General features: G+C 40.6%; 1 long non-coding RNA gene across 5 annotated transcripts in view; it reads left to right on the top strand.

Moving 5' to 3' along the window:
• Window positions 1-23,346, top strand: part of LOC132362130 (uncharacterized) — a 51,966-nt gene that overhangs the window by 2,678 nt on the left and 25,942 nt on the right. For 4 of the 5 annotated variants that reach the window (XR_009502218.1, XR_009502216.1, XR_009502217.1 and 1 more), the window contains exons 2-4: window positions 6,572-6,675; window positions 10,386-10,510; window positions 10,941-12,560. This is a non-coding gene — a long non-coding RNA (uncharacterized LOC132362130). The remainder of the gene's footprint in view (window positions 1-6,571; window positions 6,676-10,385; window positions 10,511-10,940; window positions 12,561-23,346) is intronic. The other variant, XR_009502215.1, reaches the window with a different exon arrangement.

Genomic DNA, 23,346 nt, shown 5'->3' with positions numbered 1-23,346 from the left:
TCTTGGGAAGATGGGAATCTTAGAGTTGATTTATCATGTAAGACTTTCTCACCCACCTCAGGAGGGTCCAGAGGACATTACCCTTCAACATGACTATGAGAAGTAATTTGTGAAGTGAGTCCCAGCACCTTGAAGAGATCTGCAATTGCTCCTCTCTGTATTCAGATGTATCTTACAATGGAATCTGTTATCATCAAACAGATTCTTAAATGCAGTGGTGATGATGGGATCTCAGGGTGGCAGGTAGGGACCAGTGTGGTTGCTATAATGGACAGCTGAGCCAAAGCAGTAATCAGAATTATCTGACTCGCAAAGACCTATGGTATTGGCTAGTTGATCATGGTGTCCCTAGAAAAGAAATAGATGGATAATTACTAAATTCTTACTTGGTCTTTATAAGCAGAAGAGTTCTGGGAACTCCTTGGTGGTACTCAGTGCTCTCACTGCCGAGGGCCCTGGTTTAATCCCTAGTCAGGGAACTAAAATCCCACAAGCTGCACAGCGCAGCCAAAAATATAAGCAGAAGAGTTCCAGGTCTATGAACAGAAACCCTAACTTGTGTCACCAAAACAGAAAGTCACAGCCCCTCAATCAGTTCCCAGGCTTGAGCCAATTTACATACCCAGAACTCTGAATGAACGGGAGGCCAGGTCTTCTTGAGGAAGGACCCTACTTCAGTGCCAAAAATGTATAGTGTTAATTTTTTCCCCAGCCTACCCCACAGGGTCCTATAGCCATCAACAAGAGTGACTGTGCATTGGGGGAAAGGAAATAACCAGACTTTTGGGGCTTAGTAGACAGTGGGTTTGACCTAATTCATGGAAACCCAAAATATCACTGTATCTACCTATCAGAGTAGGGGCTTGTGAAGGTCAAATTATCAGTGGAATTTTAGCTCAGGTTCATCTTATATTAGGCCCAGTGGGTCTCTGAACACATCCTGTGGTTATTTCCCCAGTTCCAGAATGCATAAAAAATGGACATGCTCAGCAGCTGGCAGGATCCCCACAATGGTCCCCTGACCTGTAGAGTGAAGGCTGTTACTGTAGGAAAGGACAAATAGAAGCCACTAGAACTGTTGCTACCTATAAAAATGTAAACCAAAACAATACCACATTTTTGGAGGGATTGCAAAGATTCGTACCACTATCAAGAACTTGAAAGTTGCAAAGGTTGTGATATGCGTCACATCCCTTTTCAACTCACCTATTTGGCATGTGCAGAAGACAGATGGATCTTGGAGCATGACTGGATTTTTGTAAATCCGGTTATGTGATGATCCCTGTTGCACTGCTAAACCAGATGTGGTTTCATTGCTTGAGCAAATCAACACATTTCCAAGTACCTGGTGTGCAGCTATTGATCTGGCAAATGCTTTTTCCTTTATATGTGTTGAAAAAGACCACCGGAAGGAGTCAACTGACAAGGTCAGCAGCACACCTTCACTGTCCCACCACAGGTTATATCAACCCTCCAGCCCTATGTCATGATTTAGTCTGCAGAGACTAAATCCCCTTCCCCTTCCACAGAACATCACACTGGTCTATTACGTTGATGATGATATGCTGATTAGTCCTGGTAGACAGGAAGTACCAATTACTGTACACATATTGGTAAGATATTTGCATGTCAGAGGATGGGAAGTAAATCCCCCCCAATTCAGAGGCCTTCTACCTCAGTGAAATTTCTAGGGGTCCCTTGGAGTTGAGTATATCAAGATATCACTTCTAAGTGAAGGATAAGTTGTTACATCTGGCCCCTCCTACTGTTAAAAAAAAAAGAGACATAACACCAAGTGAGCGAAGAGAAGTCTCTGCAACGGTCCAGGCTGCTGTGCAAGTTACTTTTCCACTTGGGTCATATGATTCAGTTGACCCAGTGATGCTTGAAGTGGCAGATAGAGATATTTGGAGTCTTTGGCAAGTACATATAAGTGAATCACAATGCAAACCTTTAGGATTTTGTAGCAAAGCCCTGCCATCCTGTGAAGATAACTACTCTCCTTGTGAGAAACAAGTTTTGGCTTGCTGATGGACCTTAGCAGAAATGAATACTTACCCGTGGGCCAGGTTACAATGCGACCTGAGCTCAGTGATCAATCATACTGATGGTATGTAACCTTGATATGATCGGATGCAAAGGGCACCACACCTCTGTGATCTTCCAAACACCCATAACCCCAGTCTAATGAGAGGAACACCAGACAAATTACAAACTCCATTAGAGGGGCATCCTAAAAATTACTTCACCAGTTCTCTTCAAAACTGTCAAGGCCACCAAAAACAAGAAAAGTCTGAGAAACTATCACTCAAGAGGAGCCTAAGGAGACATGACAACTAAATGTAATGTGGTATTCTGGATGGGGTCCTGGAACAGAAAAAGACATTAGGTTAAACAAAAGAAGTATGAATAAACTATGGACTTTAGTTAACAATAATGGATCAAAATTGGCTCACTAAGTAATAAATATACCATACTAATGTAAGATGTTAGTAATAGGAGAAATTGGGTACAGGGTATATAGGAGCTCTGTACTATCATATCCATTTTTCTATAAATCTAAAACTATTCCCCCCCAAAGTCTATTATATTAGAAAGAAATCAAACTCAAATCACCATGTCACAAAATGATAAACCAAGACTTTCCAAAATAAGGAAGAATGTCAAATCATGTTCTTATTTTGTACTTCAATAGAAAGATTTAAATTTAAAATTTAATCATTTCATCTTTAATCCTTTAAAATTGCTATTGTGTATGTGTTTTATAGTATATATAGTACATAAACACAGAGGTATGTGTGTGTATTTTTAATGTATATGTGCATATTGGGAATGTCCAAAAATTTTTTAACCAGCATTACAGAACTAAATTATTAGAGAACAAGTGTGTAAACTAAATAAGTCACAAACTAAATCAGAGTTTCTAAGAGGGAGTTGTGAAACGTAAGCCCATGAACTGTGATATAATTACAATTAGCCTATTGTTATGTCAAGATGAATAAAAAATAGCAGAAAAATCTATAAGCCTAAGTAAAAGCCTATATAATAACATTGCTAGAGACAATTCCAGTTAGTTTCCAGCTTCTTCTTAGAATCAAACATTCCTAAATTAGATAACTAAAAGTAAAATTGTGATATAATAATGTGTAAGTCCTTAGACTTGGTAACATATTTTGAACCATCTCAAACTGATATTACTTCTTCAATGGTCTTGCCTAGAATAGTTAATGCATGAAAGATTCTGAGCTCCTTTTCTTTGAATACTTCAGCCCTTATTTACAGTAACTGTTCATGAAGAATACTACTGAGCCATTACAGTTTTTATTTGTTGGAATGATTGATTTTTTAAATTCTCTATAAGGAACTTAGTACAAGTTGGATGCATATCTCCCTCTTCAATACCAAAAACTCGTATTTTACAGCAAAGTTAAAACACCCTATATTTTTACTCTATGGAATTTCCCAATGTCACAGCTATAAAAAATAGACTACAAGTGTATTCCGTACATCAGTTTCTAAAGTAGTCACAGGTACTTTTTAGTTTATTCTAGTTTCACAGGTTCATGTACTATACTCATGCTTGGCAGGAAGTATCACTAGTTTCACTTAAAAATTAACTACTCTAGGAATACCTGTGTATTTATTTGAAAGACACCCCCCCCCTTTTCAGCATGTCTCTTGATTGTAGAATGCTCATTATTTTTAAATAGGACTTTGGGGGTGGGAGCTACTATGTCTTTGCAGTTCTGAGACTAGAAGAAATAACTTTACAGGGAAAAAATTAGAAATAGTTCATTAAAAAATATCTTGCACTAGTAATAGTTTACCTAAAAACCCCCAAAATTGTCCACAAGAGTTTTTCTTGGGAGAAGTGTGTCATAATGAAATTTTATCATGAAATTCAAACCATTTCATACATAAGGAGATGACAGAGGATGATGTTATAAAAAGACTTGGAATTCTGGAAAATATTAAATGAGTCTTTTGCCTCCAGCTAAACAGAATTTCATCCTAAACAAATAATTCAGGCAGCTGATTATCGTAAATTATTTGAAGAGCTTCTAAAATGGAATTCCATACCCTTAGTGCCTTAATATCTGCTATGGACTGAATCATGGCCCCTCCAAATTCATATGTTGAAACCCTAACCCCCAGTGTAACTATATTTGGTGATATGAGTTGAATATTTGTGTCCTCCCAAAATTCATGTGTTGAAACCCTATACTCAAATGGGGTGGTATTAGGAGGTGGGGCCTTTGGGAGGTAATTAGGATCAAATGAGTCAGGAGGGTGGAGTCCTCATGAATGAGATTAGTACCTTATAAGAGTCACAAGAGTATCTGGTCTTGCATTTAGGTCTTTAATCCATTTTGAGTTATTTTTGTGTATGGTGTTAGAGAATGTTCTGATTTCATTCTTTTACATGTAGCTGTCCAGTTTTCCCAGCACCACTTATTGAAGAGACTGTCTTTCCTCCATTGTATATTCTTGCCTCCGTTGTCATAGATTAATTGACCATAAGTGCATGGGTGTATTTCTGGGCTTTCTACCCTATTCCATTGATCTATGTGTCTGTTTTTTTGTACCATACTGTTTTGATTACTGTAGCTTTAGAGTATAGTCTGAAGTCAGGGCACGTGATTCCTCCAGCTCTGTTCTTCTTTCTCAAGATTGTTTTGGCTATTTAGTTTCTTTTCTGTTTCCACACACAGTTAAAATTTTTTTGTTCCAGTTATGTGAAAAACGCCATTTGTAAATTGATAGGGTTTGCATTGAACCTTTAGATTACTTTGGGTAGTATGGTCATTTCAACAATATTGATTCTTCCAATCCAAGAACACGGTATATCTTTCCATCTGTTTGTGTCATCTTCATCGTATAGTTTTTGGAGTACAGGAACTGCTAGAGGAAAATATAAGCATAACACTCTTTGACATAAATCGCAGCAGTATTTTTTTGGGTCTGTCTCCTAGAGTAATGGAAACAAAACCAAAAATAAACAAATGGGACCTAATTAAACTTAAAAGCTTTTTCACAGCAAAGGAAATCATAAACAAAATGAAAAGACAACCTACAGACTGGGAGAAAATATTTGGAAATGATGCAACCAACAAGCGATTGAGCTCCAAAATATACAAACAGCTCATACAGCTCAATATCAAAAAACAAACAACCCAATCAAAAAATGGGCAGAAGGGACTTCCCTAGTGATGCAGTGGTTAAGAATCTGCCTGCCAGTGCAGGGGACATGGGTTCAAGCCCTGGTCCAGGAAGATCCCACATGCCGCGGAGCAACTAAGACCATGTACCACAACTACTGAACCTGTACTCTAGAGCCTGTGAGCCACAACTACTGAACCCGAGTGCCACAAATACTGAAGCCTGCACACCTAGAGCCATGCTCTGCAACAAGAGAAGCCACCACAATGAGGAGCACATGCACTGCAATGAAGAGTAGCCCCCACTCGCCTCAACTAGAGAAAGCCCACACACGGCAACGAAGACCCAACACAGCCAAAACTAAATAAATAAAAATAAATAAATCTATTTTAAAAAATGGGCAGAAGACCTAAACAGACATTTATCCAAAGAAGACATACAGATGGCCAGCAGGCACATGAAAAGATGCTCAACATCGCTAATAATTAGAGGAATGCAAATCAAAACTGCAGTGAGGTATTACCTCACACCAGTCAGAATGGCCATCATCAAAAAGTCTACAAATAATAAATGCTGGAGAGGGTGTGGACAAAAGGGAACACTTGTGCACTGTTGGTAGGAATAAATTGCTGCAGCCACTGTGGAGAACAGTATGGAAGTTCCTTAAAAACTAAAAATAGAGTTACCATGTGATCCAGCAATCCCACTCCTGGGCATATATCTGGAAAAGATGAAAACTCTAAATCAAAAAAATGCATTCACCCCAATGTTCATAGCAGCACTATTTACAATAGCCAAGACATGGAAGCAACCTAAATGTCCAATGACAGATGAATGGATGAAGAGGTAGTATATTTATACAATGGAATACTACTCAGCCATAAAAAAGAATGAAATAATATGGTTTGTAGCAACACGGACCTAGAGATTATCATACTAGGTGAAGTAAGTCAGAGAGAGAAAGACAAATATCCTATGATATCATTTATATATGGAATCTAAAAAATGATACAACTGAACTTATTTACAAAACAGAAATGGATTCACAGACACAGAGAACAGACTTACACTTACCAAAGGGGAAAGGAGAGGGGATGGATAAATTAGGAATTTGGGATTAAAAGATACACACTACTATATATAGAATACATAAACAACAAGGACTACTGTATAGCACAGGGAACTATATTCAATATCTTGTAGTAACCTATAATGGAAAATAATCTGAAAAAGAATATATATATATATATACACACATATATATATAACTGAATCACTGCTGTACACCTGAAACATTGTAAGTTGATTATATTTCAGTAAAAAATTATAAATACCAAAAATAAATTACATTTATTAATTTTTTTAAAAAGAGTCACAAGAAAGTTTGCTCTTCCTCTCTGCTCTCTGCCAGGTGCAGATATAAGGAGAAGTCAGCAGTCTACAAATCAGAAAACTTTCCTTACCAGAACTCAACTGTACTGTCACCCTGCTCTTGAACTTCCAGTCTCCAGAACTGTAAGAAATAAATTTCTGTTGTTTAAGCCATCCAGTGTATGGTAGTTTGTTACAGCAGCTTGAATTCACTAAGACATTTAGAGATAGGACCTGTGAGGAGGTGATGAAGGTTAAATGAGGTCATAAAGGTGGGGCCCTAATCTGACAGGGTTGGTGTCCTTATAAGAAAAGGGAGAGACACCAGACTTCTCTCTCTACCATGGAGGACACAGAAGGCAGCCATCTGAGAGCCAGGAAGAAAGCTCTCAGCAGAAACCAAATCAGCTAGCACCTTGATCTTGTACTTCCCAATCTCCGGAACTGTGAGAAAATAAATTTTTGTTGTTTAAGCCACCCAGTCTATGGTATTTTGTCATGGCAGCCCAAGCCAACTAAGACAGTATCATAGAGTACTTCTTTATACTTACCTTTTAGGACAAGCATCTGGGTTCCTTTGGAAAGGAAGCCCAACATTCATACTGTACACTGGAATTTAGAAAGAGCTAGAGGGACAAATTGTAGAAGTTTCCTAAGAAAATAGAGGTAAGGAAGAGATTCTTAGTCATTTCTGTGCCCTAACTTAGGAAATCTTCACCTCCTAGAGTAATCTGATGTTAGGTTGATGATTTTCATATAACCTCATCTTGTCTCCATCAAAGTCAGAGGAGAAAACATCACCCTACTATTACCAAAAACTCTCTACTTGCAATAAGGTAGGTTGTCAACCATACTTGGTATGACTTAAAAAAGTCATACCAGGATATTGCTGACAAAGTAACAAGGGCTTTCTAGATCTTTTGCTAATCATTGTCTCATGAATTTTTTCTTTTTACTTGCTCCAGAATTTTAGAGGATAGTTGACTAGGTCTTCTCCAGAAGATAAGGCGGCATAATTTCATTATCATTGCATTATTTTCCAAAGACCCTGGCAGCTAGAATTCACCTTAAAATAATGATCTTCAAAGTGGGGTACCTCTATCTCTTGAGGTACACCAGGGCCATTTCATACAGCTGTGCAGCATAGGCCCTGGGGTGAAAGATACCTTTCACAGCTGTACGAGGGCATGGTTAGGACTATTTTCCTTTCTGACCACTTCGCTTATGTTCACCATATTCTTACTTTACAAAAACAAAAGACTGCTCTCTTATCCATCCCAAATCTTACTACAGTGTGTCTCTCAAGGGCTGTGTTGTCCAATACAATAGTCACTAGTCACATGTGGATATTGAGCACCTGAAGTGTAGCTGGTATGAATTAAGATTTGCTGCTTGTATAAAATACTACAAGGAATAGTACCAAAAAAAAAAAAATGTAAAACTACCTCATTTTTAACTTTTAATATTGACTGAATGTTGAAATGATTATATTTTGGAAATATTGCATTACATATAACATTAATTTCACCTGCTTCTTTTTGCTTTTCAAACAAATTTTAAATTACATATATGGCTCACATTGTATTTCTAATGGATGGCACTTCTGCTTTCAGAGAAGTCTCCAAAATAAGGCATCAAAAATTTGCATTCAGGCTTTGTGTCTTGCCTTTTCTTCTCTTTAAGAGTGGGTATTTTGGTATTCAGTGGAGCAGTTTGGCCAATATGTTCATTCAGATATAATGTAGAGTGTGGTTATAAGAGTGATGATAATTTTACTCAAAGAAAGCATTGCTCCTGAGGGAGAGTGTTGAGAGAACCAAGCAGAGTATAGGTAAGAAACATTGGTAGCATCTTAGGTCATCCAGGTGACATGCAAGGCTCTCTGCCTTACTTAGCACTCTTCCTTAGAATTAGTGTTTATAAGTGAGATGATTGTCCTATAGTAGTCCCAGATTGACTGTAAAGACTGGATAATCAATCCTTTTGTAATTCAGGGGGTTTCTAATTCTTTGCTTTCAACAAATTTGATGGAGAACCTAAAGTTGATGATTTAAAATAACATTTAATGAGAGATTACTGTGAGATACTTTTGGCATGCAATTCAGAAGTTGAAATAATTGAATGACTTTACTATAATAAAACTATTTTCATCTATTTATGAGAACAGTGTCTCTGAGTGCTTATATCTGTAAAACCCCAAAATAGGAATTGAATCTAGATTAAATTGTATCTCTAACAATAAATAACATTCATCAATAGATTTTGAGAGATGTATCCAATAAAATTTTACTAATTATGTGTAATTATTATCAAAATTTATAATATATTGTTTCAAATTTTAACTACTGATAATTATGATAATAAAACTTTCAGGTAATTTTAATTTTTAATTTTAATTTTAAAAGACTTTCAAACATAAAAATACACTGCATTACATAAAATTCTGGGAATGGAGAATGGAGTGAAAATAATATTTCATTGAGAAAAAGGAATGATGTGAAAGGCAATCTTTTTTATGAATGATAGTGAATTTCTAATAAATATGTTATTTTGATGGTACTGGAAACATAAGAGTCATGTGATGATTTTATTTTAAAATGTCAATATTTATAGTATAATGGAAATTACATTCTTTAAAACTACATTTCTAATGGAAAATTTTAGATGTCAACTTTCAAAAGTGGAAACAGTTTCACAGTTTTTCAAAACTCTTCTAGGGACAAAGTGAGCAAAAAGATTCAGATGACTGCCTCAGATGGCAGCTAGTCAAAACCATCTCATCTGATAGATGTAGCAGCTGAGGACCACAGGTTCTGTTCTTGAACCAGAACCCAAAGCCACATTTAGTCACTGGCTCCGCAACTCCATCCCATCTCCTACGCAAAGAGGGCACACGGGGTTCTGAGAGAAAGTCCATGTTTATTAATGACAAGGTACCTCTAAGTAAGAGGTCATCTCTTAAATGTATTTGAGTTTAGAGCTGTCTGACATCTGTGGTAGCCTGTCACCACCAGTCTCATCAGGATTCTTTCTAAGGCAATCATTTAGAAATATGAGGTGTCCATACATCTATCTCAGCAAGTTGGGTTGTGATTTATCTAACAACTGACTTCCCTAACAAAGCTGGAAGCAGCTTAGGGGGAGTAGATATTCATTGTTTTAGTTGGCTTGGGCTGGGCTGCTGTAACAAAATACCATACACTGGGTGGTTTAAACAACAGAAATTAATTTTCTCCCAGTTCTGGAGCTGAAAGTGAGATAGGGTGCCAGCACGGTCGGGTTCTGTTGAGAGTTCTGTTCCTGGCTTGCAGACAGCTGCCTTCTTGCTGCATGTGCCTGCCGAGAGAAAGCAAGATCTGGATCTGGTCTCTCTTCCTATCCTTAAGGACGTAATCCTATTGGATCAGGACCCTACCCTTATAACCTCATTTAACTTTACTTCCACAAAGCCCCTACCTCCAAATATGTCACATTAGGGGCTAGGGCTTCAACATACGAATTTTAGTTGGACACAAACATTCAGTTCCCAACAGTCATAAATCTTTATATTCCTTGTTCCTAACCCAACGGATGGTACTAGTGAGCATTAATAAATTTCTGCTGAATAAATTCATATTAATTCCTTATATCAGTGTCATAGTGGCAATGTAGTACAGCAAAGAGAAAACTAGCTCTATGACCTTGGGCAAGTCATATAACATCTCTGAGCCTCAGCTTCTTCAGATGTAAAGTCTAGATAGCAACTCTTATCTTATAAATATGTTATGAGGCTTAGAAGGGAGGTGTGTCAAGGGTATGGAATCGTATGTGTGAAATAATAGCTCTATATAATACTTCTGCTTAACATTTTATAGTTTGTGAAGCATTGCTGTATACATCATTCTACTGAATGAAGACCTGAATGCCTCAGACACTTCTAGCACCAAGCTTCATGATCTTTAAGGTCTTGGATGAACTGGTATAGTGAAAAGAAAATAAGGTAACCTTGGACTTCACTAGGTCATAATTTCTGTGTTATGCAATGAAGTAATTCACTGCATTGGTCTAGCTCTCGGGGTGATCAAGAGGGCAGGTTAATAAATCTTCCCGGCAGGGAGAGGAAAATATTAGGTGTTTTAATGTCTATTCTTTTGCAAAATTAATCAGTTACTTGCTATTTCCTTAAATAAATTATTTTTCAGAATACTTATAGCCAAAGTTTTGTAAGTCCAATCACGGACACTAGATGGCACCATAAGAACCTCACCTGCACCAATTCCTGACAGTCCAACAGCTCTTTCTCACAATTTACAGCCTGAAGATTTTTAACGTAGAGTCTGGGGTGAAGAAAACTTAGAGAAAAGTTCTTTCATTTCTATGTAGAGACTATAAGTTTTCTCTCTAAGAGGTTGATCTCCTACTGTGAATAGTACGCAGAGGATCAAGACTCTCATGGGAAACTACAGACAGCGTGGATCAAGTCAGGAGACGTGGTCTGCGTCCCAGTGCCGATGCTTCGCAGCTGGTTTTCGCGGAGAAAGTCTATTTCCTGCCCCGTATGCATCTCATAGGATTGCTGGGAAGACCATACAGAGTCATGGATGAGAACTGCCACGTGCTACAGTTAAAAACCAAGGTTCTTTCTACCTCTGCAGCCCCTCTTCCCGGGAGGCTCCTGCCTTGCACCAGCTCCGGGCCTCTGCTACCCGGGCCCCTGCCTGCTCTGTTTTCAACCACAAGCTCACTCCTCAAGCATCTGTAAAGGACTCTGACATCAGATCTGTTTTTCAACTTTCACTCAAGCAGCTGGAACTCATGCTTCTTCGTGTCCTCCACACCAGTGGTGTTCAGCTTCTCTTCAGTAGTCCTGTGGCTACTCGTCATCACCTGGAAGTGAACCCCGTAAAACCGTCAGCTTCACCTCCCTTTGTTCCACAAGTCATCCCTTTCACTGTGATTCCAGCTCCTCCGCGTCTTCCTTCTCTCCCTGTTCATCAGCCCCTGCTTCTCTGCGCATAGAGCCCCTCTTTCTCTTCTCGCCTAGGCTCTTTACTCTCCCACCAGCACCTACGCCTCCCTCATCCCAGTCCTCCGAGGCCTCCAGCCCTCAGGCCGCCACGGGACCAGTGCAGCCCTTGGTTTGAGGCAGGGCAGAGCGCCAAGTGGAAGAGCACAGGCGTAGAATTGTTTTATTGCTCTGACAGTAAACAGCTGCGTAAGTAACTCTGCCCACATTACGGACCCCTCTGAGCATCGGCGGTGGGTATTTTCGGGGGATGAAGACATCTACCCACAGGAGAATTAAGGGAGTTAGTAGGTAAGAAGAGATGTTCTAAAACATATTTTTATGCCTTTATCTTTTGCCTCTTCCACATATGTGACCTCCCCCTGCGATCCAGAGGTCCTTCTCTGGAGGGCAAGTGGATGAATAGGTAGGCTAGAATTATTAGAGTAAAACACAAACGAGAGGCAGGGTGTAGTTTACTTCTAAAACAGGTAACTGAGATATAAAACTAAAGGCCTGAAGAAAGTAGGGCCTAGAGATTATGCCAAAGTATACTTTGGAAACAAAACGGGGGAGAACCAGGTACACCTGCCTTCCGTTCCCCACCACAACCAGAAAGGATCATGGGGACCACGGAGGAGGAGCCTCAAAGGAAACGGGCAGGGAGGGCGGAGGAGCTGGGTTGTCCCTGTATGGTCAGCCCCCCACGATGGCGGCTCCCTTGCTCGCTGTGCGTCCCCTGCCTGACCAGTCCCTGCCTCACCTACCCCTACTCACCTGACTGACCTTCCCTCCTCAGTACGTGGCTGCATGCTCGCCCCGGCCCAGCTGGGGATCGCTCATTAGATCAGAACGTCCGCACCTTGCCGGCTCCTCAAAGGGGCGGTGAGGGGCGGGCTCGCACGCTGGTGTCCCTGGTAACCGATGAGCCCCGCTGACGTCAATTCCCCCTGTAACCGGTGACCTCCCTCTCCCCGTGGCAGTGAAGACGGCCGCTGTCTGCCCCACAGGGTGGGGCGTCACGCCCGGACCTCGCTTCCCACAGGTAAGATCCTCCTATCCATGAACACCATTGAGGTCTCCGTCACTGATTCTGGAGTCCTGCTACGGTCTTCAAGCTGGGCAAACACTGGGCTCACAGGCCTGCGGGGTGCAGCCCAACAGTCCCTTTTCAAGAGTCCTACACTCACCTAATCATGAAACCTAGGTGGGTCCCTTAACCCCCAGAAGCAGGGATGTGGAAAGAAAATCCACAGCATATATATCGTCCTTTAGCCCTCAAAACAACTCCACAAAACCACTGTTACCCACGTAAAACAACACCACAAGACTATTATTGGCCCCATTTTACTGAATAGGAAAGTGACAGGATTTTGACTCAGGCCAGCTGACTTCAAAGGCCGTGCTCTTAACCATCACCCTACACAGCCTTTCAGTGAACATCAGTTCCCTACACCCACCCCAACCCCACCTCTACTCAATGCCAGGGTTAGGAAGCTGAGTTAGGAAAGGTAGGCTGCCGTGTGTTTCATGCTGTTACTGTTTAAGGTCTAAACTCAGCTGGGCCTTCGGTTCCGCTTCGTCTCCTGTTGTTTGTGCTTCGTTGGCTCCCTTCACCAGGCCCTGCAATGGGCCTAAACCCTCCACCTTCCCTGCCCCGCTCACCTCCAGCAGTAAACTCACCTGTGATTCATAGACAAAATCAGTGCCGTTAGGGGTGGACTCTTGCAGCTTCCCTCCTTCCCTCAACTAACTTATCTTCAAGGGAAGCCTCTCCTCCTATCCAACCAGTTTTCGAAGGAGAGGTTCCTCTCTCTCTCCTCCTCTTTCAGACCGCTCCCTCCTTTGCTCTTGCACCTCCTCCAGGAGTTCTCTCAGGTGTCTCTTTTTCCAGTATGTTCAACCTTCCCCCTCTCTGCTGGGTCCTTTCAGCATATAAACAAGGTAAGGTCTTTCCTCTCCTTCATGTCATTTCCATCCATAATTGTCCTAGATGTCAGAAATTTCCAAGCACCAGTCCCTGAACTCTTCCTAAGTAGTGATGAAATCTCACTAATTCATGATAAAAAGTTGAGCAAATAAGGATAATATAGGGAGTTTCTCATTAAACTAAAGTAATTCAATTTAAATGATTTTCTTTTGTTCTGAAATTATGACTTTTTTTTAAATGTTCTGTTATTCTTTGTATAGGAGGCCCTCTGCATCTGTGGGTTCCATATCCTCGGATACAGAAGGCCGACTGTACCACACCATTTAATACAAGAGACTTGAGCACCCGTAGAGTTTGATATCCTTTGGGGGTCCTGGAACAGATCCCCCAAGGATCCCCAGGGATGACTGTATGCCACCTATCAGAAGTGTGAAGACTTCACTTGAGCAACGAACAACCCTCTTTGCTGTAAGACGTTGAGATTTGGGGCTTCTTTTTTACTGTGCATAACCTAGCCAAGAAGTCCTCAAACTCTTTGGTCTCTGAACATCTCTACACTCTTTACACTCTTAAAAACTATTAAGGACCTGTATTGACTGTGTTTCTTTACTTTCTGTCTTCTCAATGCTCTGGCAGCTGGGACCTTGCTAGTGCAGGAGAGACTGCTCCTTTGAGGACTAGCTAATTCCTAGAGATGACAAACTCCCCCCTTGTGAATATACCTTTCATGTGCAAGCTAACCAATCCAAAACCATACCCCTCCGCCCCCATTACCACCCCCTTTACCCAGCTCTCGCAGGGCTCTTATACTTTGGGCCAATACAGCGATATGTTGTTTTACTGCACTTCACAGATACTGCATTTTTTACAGATTGAAGGCTTGTGAAAAACCTGCATTGAGCAAGTCTATTGGTGCCATTTTTCCAGCAGCATTAGTTTTTAATTAAGATATGTACATTGTTTTCTTAGACATAATGCTATTGCACACTTAATAGACTACAGCATAGTGTAAACATAATGTTTATATGTACTGGAAACCAAAAAATTCGTGTGACTTGCCTTATTGCCCCATTTGCTTTATTGCAATAGTCTGGAACCAAACCAGCAGTATCTCCGAGGTATGCCTGTATTCACCTGTCCTGGTCACCTCAGGGCCAGATCCAGGAAACCCTAGGACAGCCCCTACACCTAAGAGCCTGCTGAAATTATTCAAACTAGCCAACCCTAAACCTGCTTACCCTGCCTTGCCTGTTCCTTTCTGCGAAAACCACAATAAGGCTCTCACCCATGCTTTCCCCTCACTCCTTCAACCTTCTGACTGACTAGTGCTTCCCGGGTGGCCCTGTGCGGCCCTGTGTGACATGGCAGGCCTCCTACTCTTGGGAACAGACTTCCCTTTAGTGACAGTCATCTCCTGGTCTATTGACCTAACCATACCTAAGTAATAATAAAGCCAACATTTTAAAACAGGACCTCAGTGGGCTTTTGTTTATGTGGGTTCTATATATTGATATTTACTGTTTTAGATACTAAAACTGAGAAATTTTAAAAATAGGTAAATGAATCCATTATACATTAGCATAGTAATATCTTAATGAAAAATATATTTTCTAGAACAAAAAAATAGCTGTGAGAAGAGTAGCACTGTTTCAGTTTTTACAAATCTCTTTAATGTCTGGCTAAGCAGAATAAAGCTGGATTTTGGGGTCTGCTTCTGCATTCAAAGAGCTGCAGTATCACATTCTGGAAAACTCCACAATACACTCATAAGAGATTGAGAATGAAAAAGGCAAATAACATTTTAGCATTTAATCATTGATTTTGAAACTGACCTCATAGACCCATGGAAAATGTCCCCAGACCACACTTCGAGAATGCTAACCTACACAATATTGACTAATACAAACAAGTTTTTTAGAATTTAATTTTTTTTCCAGTTGTATTGAGATATAAATGACATAGAGTACTGTATAAGTTTAGGTGTCCAGCATAGTGATTTGACTTACATACATCATGAAATGATTATCATGGTAAGTTTAATGAGTATCCATCATCTCATATAAACACAAAATTAAAGAAATAGGGAAAAAAACATTTTTTCCTTATGATGAGAACTCTTAGGATTACTCTCTTAACAACTTTCATATGTATAGTACAGCAGTGTTAATTATCTTTATCACGTTGTACATTACATCTCTAGTACTTATTTATCTTATGACTGGAAGTTTTGTAACTTTTGACTGCCTTCACCCAATACCCCACCCACACCCGTGCCTCTAGTAACCACAAATCTGATCTCTTTTTCCATGAGTCTGTTTGTTTGCTTTTGAAGTATAATTGACCTACAACACTATGTTAATTCCTGATATATAACATAGTGAATCAATATTTCTATACATTTCAAATTGATCACCACGTTAAGTCTAGTTACCATCTGTCACCATACAAAGATATTACATAATTGTTTACTATTTTCCCCACACTGTACATTTCATACCCATGACTCATTTATTTTGTAACTAGAAATGTGTACCTCAGTCCCCCTCACCTATGTCTTATCTCCCCCTCAACTCCTCCCCTTGGCAACGACATGTTTGTTCTCTGTATCTATGACTCTGTTATGTTTGTTCATTTGTTTTGTTTTTTAGATTCCACATGTAAGTGATATCATAATTTGTCTTTCTCTGACTTATTTCACTTAGCATAATACCCTCTAGACCATCCATGTTATCACAAATGGCAAGGTTTCATTCTTTTTATGGCTGAGTAATATTCCACTGTGTGTGTGTGTGTGTGTGTGTGTGTGTGTGTGTGTATCCATTCATCTGTTGATGGGCACTTAGGTTGCTTCCATATCTTAGCTATTGTAAATGATGCTGCTATGAACATAGGGTTGCATATATCTTTTCTAATTACTGTTTTTATTTTCTTTGGATAAATATCCAGAAGTGGAATTACTGGGTCATATGGTAGTTCTATTTTTAATTTTTTGAGCAATTTCCATAATGTTTTCCATAGTGGCTACACCAATTTACATTCCTACCAACAGTGCACAAGGGTTCTTTTTTCCAATCCTTGCCAATACTTGTTACTTGTTGTCTTTCTGATAATAGTCATTCTGACAGATATAAAGGGGATATTTCATTGTGATTTTGGTTTGCATTTCCCTGATGATTAGTGATGTTGAGCATCTTTTCATGTGTCTGTTGGCCATCTGCATATTTTCTTTGGAAAAATGTCTATTCAGATCCTCTGTCCATTCTTTAATTGGGTTGTTTTTTTGATGTTGAGTTGTATGAATTCTTTGTATATTTTGGATATTAACCCCTTATCAGCTACAGTAAGTCCCCTGCTTACAAACAAGTTCCTTTCTGAGAGTGCATTCATAAGCCCAATTTGTTCGTAAGTCCAGCAAAATTAGCCTAGGTACCCAACTAACACAATCGGCTATATAGTACTGTACTATAATAGGTTTATAGTACCTTTCACACAAATAATACATAAAAAACAAACACAAAAAATAAAGAAAACATTTTTTTTTTAATTTATTTATTTAGTTAGTTTTGGGTGTGTTGGGTCTTCGTTTCTGTGCGAGGGCTTTCTCCAGTTCCAGCGAGCGGGGTCCACTCTTCATCGCGGTGCGCGGGCCTCTCACTGTCGCGGCCTCTCCCCTTGCGGAGCACAGGCTCCAGACGCGCAGGCTCAGTAGTCGTGGCTCATGGGCCTAGCCGCTCTGCGGCATGTGGGATCTTCCCAGACCTGGGCTCGAACCCGTGTCCCCTGCATTAGCAGGCAGACTCTCAACCACTGCGCCACCAGGGAAGCCCCTAAAGAAAACATTTTTAATCTTACAGTATGTTTCCTTGAAAAGTACAGTAGTACAGTACAACAGCTGGCATCGAGGGAACAGGCAAGAAGAGTTACTGACTGGAGGAGGGGGAGGAGGTGGGAGAGGGTAGAGCTGAAGGATCGTCAGCAGTAGAAGACTGAGGGCAAGCTGCAGTTTCACTCATGCCTGATGTTGATGGAACGCACATTCACACCTTTGAAAGTTCAAAACTTGAAGGCTTGTATGTAGGGGACTTACTGTATGTCATTTGCAAGTATCTTCTCCCATTTAGTAGGCGGCCTTTTCATTTAGTTGATAGTTTCCTTATGTGAAAAGTTTTTAATTTGATGTAGTCCCATTTGTTTATTTTTGCTTTTGTTTCCCTTGCCTGTGGAGACATATTCAAAAAAAATATTACTAAGACCAATGTCAAAGAGTATACTTCTTACTTTTTCTTTTAGAAGTTTTATGGTTACAGGTCTTACATTTATATCTTTAATGCATTTGAGTTTATTTTTGTGCATGGTGTGAGTTGTCCAGTTTGCTTCTTTTGCATGTAACTGACCAATTTTCCCAACACCATTTATTGAAGAAACTGTCTTTTCCCCATTGTATATTCTTTCCTCCTTTGCTTTAGATTAATTGCCCATATAACTGTGGGTTCATTTCTGGGCTGTCTTTTCTTTTCTACTAATTTATATGTCTGTTTTTGTGCCAGTACCATGCTGTTTGGATTACTGGAGCTTTGTAGTATAGTTTAAAATCAGAGATTGTGATCTCTCCAGCTTTGTTCTTCTTTCTCAATATTGTTTTGGCTATTTGGAGTCTTTTGTGTTTCCAGAAAATTTTTTAAATTATTTGTTCTAGTTCTGTGAAAAATGCCATTAGTATTTTGATAGGGATTGCATTGAATCTGTAGATTGCCTTGGGTAGTATGGTCATTTTTAACAATATTAATTCTCCCAATCCATGAGCATGATATATCTTTCCATCAGTTTGTGTCATCTTCAGTTTCTTCAGTGACAAGTTGGTTGTTTAGTAGCGTATTATTTAGCCTCCACATGTTTATGTTTTTTGCAGTCTTTTTTCTTGAAGTTGATTTCTAGTCTCACAGTGTTGTGGTCAGAAAAGTTGCTTGATAGGATGTCAGTCTTTTTAAACTTACTGAGACTTGTTTTGTGGCCTACAATATGACCTATCCTGGAGAACATTACATGGACACTTGAAAAGAATGTGTATTCTGCTGCTTTTGGATGGAATGTTCTATGTATACTTGTTAAGTTCACTTTGTCTAATGTGCTGTTTTAGGTCAGTGTTTCCTTATTGATTTTTTATCTAGATGATCTGTCCATTGATGTAAGCAGGGTTTTAAATTCCCCCATTATTACTGTGTTATTGTCAATTTCTCTTTTTATGTCTGTTAATATTTGGTTTATGTATTTAGGTGCTCATATTTGGTTTATGTATTTAGGTACTCTTATGTTGGGTGCATATATATTTAAAATTATCATATTTTCTTCTTAGATTGATCCCTTTATCATTCTGTAATGCCCTTCTTTGTCTCTTGTTATGATCTATCTTGTCTGAAATAAGTATTGCTACACCCTGGCTTCCTTTTTGTTTCCATTTGCATGAAATAGCTTTTTTCATTCCCTCACTTTCAGTTCGTGTGTGTCTTTAGATCTCTTGTAGAGAGCATATATTTGCATCTTGTTTTGTATCTATTCAGCCACTCTTTTTTTTTTTAAATTTAATTTATTTATTTATTTATTTATTTATTTATGGCAGTGTTGGGTCTTTGTTTCTGTGCGAGGGCTTTCTCTAGTTATGGCAAGTGGGGGCCACTCTTCATTGCGGTGCACGGGCCTCTCACTTTCGCGGCCTCTCTTGTTGCAGAGCACAGGCTCCAGACACGCAGGCTCAGTAATTGTGGCTCATGGGCCTAGTTGCTCCACGGCATGTGGGATCTTCCCAGACCAGGGCTCGAACCTGTGTCCCCTGCATTGGCAGGCAGATTCTCAACCACTGCGCCACCAGGGAAGCCCCACTGTGTCTTTTGATTGGAGCATTTAGTCCATTTACATGTAAAGTGATTATTGATAGGTATGTACTTATTGCAATTTTGTTAATTGTACGGGGGTTATTTTTGTAGTTCTTTTTTGTTCCTTTCTTCTTTTGCTCTCTTTCCTTGTGATTTGATGACTATCTTTAGAGTTATGTTTGGATTTCTTTCCCTTTTTTTGGTGTGTGTATTATTATAGATTTTTGATTTGTGGTTACCATGAGGTTTATATATAGCAATCTATATATTTACCTGATTGTTTTAAGTTGCCAATCTCTCAAGTTCAAACACATTTTTAAAACCTGGGATTTTTACTCCCAGTCCTCATGTTTACTGTTTTTTTTTGTTTTGTTTTTTGTTTTTTTTTGTTTTGTTTTGTTTTGTTTTTTAATTTTTGTTTATTTTATTTATTTTTGGCTGTGTTGGGTCTTCGTTGCTGCGTGCAGGCTTTCTCTAGTTGCGGCGAGCGGGGGCTACTCTTCATTGCAGTCAGCGGACTTCTCATTGTCGTGCCTTCTCTTGTGGAGCACGGGCTCTAGGCGCGCGGACTTCAGTAGTTGTGGCACGCGGGCTCAGTAGTTGTGGCTCGCGGGCTCTAGAGCGCAGGCTCAGTAGTTGTGGCGCACACGCTTAGTTACTCCGCGGCATGTGGGATCTTCCCAGACCAGGGCTTGAACCCGTGTCCCCTGCATTGGCAGGCGGATTCTTAACCACTGCGCCACCAGGGAAGTCCATGTTTACTGTTTTTGACATCATGTTTTACATCCTTTTGTTTTGTGTATTCCTTAACTACTTATTGTGGATATAGATGATTTTACTACTTTTGTCTTTTAACGTTCCTACTAGCTTTATAAGTAATTGATTTACTACCACTACTGTACATTTGTCATTACCAATGAGATTTTTCCTTTCATAATTTTCATGTTTCTAGTTGTGGCCTTTTCTTTCCTGCTTAGAGAAGTCCCTTTAACATTTCTTGTAAGGCTGTTTCAAGGTGATGAACTCTTTTAGCTTTTGCTTGTTTGTAAAACTTTTGATCTCTCTTTCAAACCTGAACGATAGCCTTGAGGGGTAGAGTATTCTTGGTCATAGGTTTTTTGTTTCATCACTTTAAATATATCATATCATTCCCTTCTGGCCTGCAGAGTTTCTGCTGAAAAGTCAGTTGATAGTCTTAGGGGAGTTCCCTTGTATGTAATTTGTTGTTTTTTCTCTTGCTATTTTTAATATTCTGTCTTTAATTTCTGCCGTTTTAATTACAATGTATCTTAGTATGGTCCTCTTTCAGTTGATCCTGTTTGGGACTCTGTGATTTCTGGACCCGAACGTCTGTTTCCTTTCCCAGGTTAGGGAAGTTTTCAGCTGTTATGTCTTCAAATATGTTATCTGCCCCTTTCTCTCTCTTCTCCTTCTGGGACCCCTATAATATGAATGTTAGTATGCCTGATGTTGTACCAGAGGTCTCTTAAGCTGTCATCATCTCTTTTTATTCATTTTTCTTTTTTTCTGTTCAGTTTGAGTGATTTCAACTACTCTCTCTTTTAGTTTGTTGATCCATTCCTCTGTATCATCTAATCTACTGTTCATTCTTTCTAGTGTAGTTTTTATTTCACTTATTGTATTCTTAAGCTCCATTTCATCTTTCTTTATTTTTCCTTTTTGTTAAACTTCTCACTGTATTTGTTTATTCTTCTCCCAAGTTCTTCGAGCATCTTTCTTTTTTTTTTTTTTTTTTTTTTTTGCCTATGCCATGCAGCATGTGGGATCTTAGTTCCCTGACTAGGGATTGAACATGCGCACTTTGCAGTGGAAGTGTGGAGTTTTAACCACTGGACCACCAGGGAAGTCCCTTGAACATCTTTATGATCAGTACTTTTGAACTTTTTATTGTGTTGATTACCTAGCTCCATTTCTCTTAGTTCTTCTTCTGGGGTTTTATCTTATTCCTTTGTTTGGAACATATTTCTCTGTTGCCTCATTTTGCCTAATTCTCTGTTTTTATTTCTATAGGTTGGTTACTTTTCCCAATCTTGATGAGTGGCCATTTGTAGGAGATGTCCTATGCATTTCAGCAGTGCACTCCCCTCTGGTCACCAGAGCTATATGCTCTCGGAGTGCTCCCTATGTAGGCTCTGTGGGCCCATTACTCTGAACTCTTTCTCGGGTAGATTGCCTATCTCCACTTCACTTGGTTCTTCTTCTGAGGTTTTATCTTATTCCTTTGTCTGAAACATAGTCCTCTGTCACCTCGTTTTTTCTGAGTTGCTATTTGTATTTTATATATGTGGTAGATTAGTCACGTTTCTCAACCTTGGAGAAGTGGCCTTTTATAGGAGATGTCCTATGCATCCCAGCAGTGCACTCCCATCTCATTACCCAAGCTATATGCTTGGTGCTTCCCCCTAAGAGGGCTGCATGGGTCCTTCTGTTGTGTTAGGCTGACTATGTGGGCCGTCTGGTAGGTTTGGTTGGCCCCTAGTCCAGTTGGTTGCCAGGCCCTGCCTTCTGTGGATGCTGTTGGCTGCTGTTTAGTGGTGCCTGGTTACAAGGCAGCTGGTTGCAGAACCCTAGGTGGCCCCAGGGCTAGTGTTGGCTCAGTGGTGGGCAGAGTCAGGGTCCAAAAGACTGGGGTGGTTGCCCACCCACTTGCAGGTGAAGCCAGATCCTGCAGTTAGTGCCAAACTACTTGCAGGCAGATCTGGTTCCTGGAATCTGGCTGCAGGCCTAGGGATCCCAGAGCTTGTTTCAGATTGTTGGGAGGGGGAAATTTCCTGACACAGTTGTGTATGGGGTCCAGGATGTTCCAGAGATTGCACTGACCTGCTAATGGGCAGGGCCGGGGTTCAGCTGGTTCCAGGGTAGGCTCTGGCTTGCTGCTGGTAGGCTCAGTCTGCAGGCTGCGGGATCATAGTTTTCTGCTGCTGGTGTCTGCCCTCTGAGTGAAGCTGGTCTAGAGGCTAGTGCAGGCTTGCTGGTAGGAAGGCCAGTGCCTGCCCACTGGTGGGTGGAGTTGGATCTTGGCCCACTGGTGGGCAGGGTCATGTCTAAGGGTATTTCTAGAGATGGCTGTGGGCTCAGGAAGTCTTTAGGCAGCCTATCTGCTGATGGTTAGTGCTGTGTCCCCACCCAGTTAGTTATTTGGCCTGAGGTGTCCCAGCACTTGTGCCTATAGGCTGTTGGGTGGGGCCAGGTCTTGGCATTAATGAACCAAGATGGTAGCCACCAACAGCAGTGTTCAGGTGTTTGAGTGTCCCCCAGTATGTCTGCCACCAGTGTCTATGCCCCCAGGGTGAGCCATAGCTGCTCCCTGCCTCTCTAGAAAACTCTCCAAGACCAGCAGGTAGGTCTGGCCCAGGCTTCTATCAAATTACCTAGCCCTGGGTCCCAGTGCATATGGGATTTTGCATGCCCCCTTTAAGAGTGAAGTCTCTATTTCCCCCAGTCCTGTGGGGCTCCTGCAATTAAGCCCCCCTGGCCTTCAAAGCCAAATGCTCTGGGGGTTCCTCTTCCTGGTGCTGAACCTGACACGGGGAGCTTGACATGGGGCTCAGAACTCTCACTTCCATTGAAGAACCTCTGCAATATTATTATTCTCCAGTTTGTGGGTTGCCCACACAGAGGGAATGAGATTTAATTATATCGTGAGTCCACCCCTCCTACCTGTGTCGTTGTGGTTACTTCTTCTTTTTTTTTAAATTTCTTTGTTTTATTTATTTATTTTTGGCTGCGTTGGGTCTTCGTTGCTGTGCACGGGCTTCCTCTAGTCACAGCAAGCAGGGGCTACTCTTCATTGCAGTGTGCGGGCTTCTCATTGCGGTGGCTTCTCTTGTTGTGGAGCACAGGCTGTAGGTGTGCGGGCTTCAGTAGTTGTGGCTCATGGGCTCTAGAGCGCAGGCTCAGTAGTTGTGGCGCACGGGCTTAGTTGCTCCACGGCATCTGGGATCTTCCTGGACCAGGGCTTGGACCTGTGGCCCCTGCACTGGCAGGTGGATTCTTAACCACTGCACCAC

The sequence above is a fragment of the Balaenoptera ricei genome, chromosome 3, assembly GCF_028023285.1.
Source record: "Balaenoptera ricei isolate mBalRic1 chromosome 3, mBalRic1.hap2, whole genome shotgun sequence".
In the NCBI taxonomy this organism is placed as follows: domain Eukaryota; kingdom Metazoa; phylum Chordata; class Mammalia; order Artiodactyla; family Balaenopteridae; genus Balaenoptera; species Balaenoptera ricei.
This window is presented reverse-complemented; position numbering and strand designations above follow the sequence as displayed.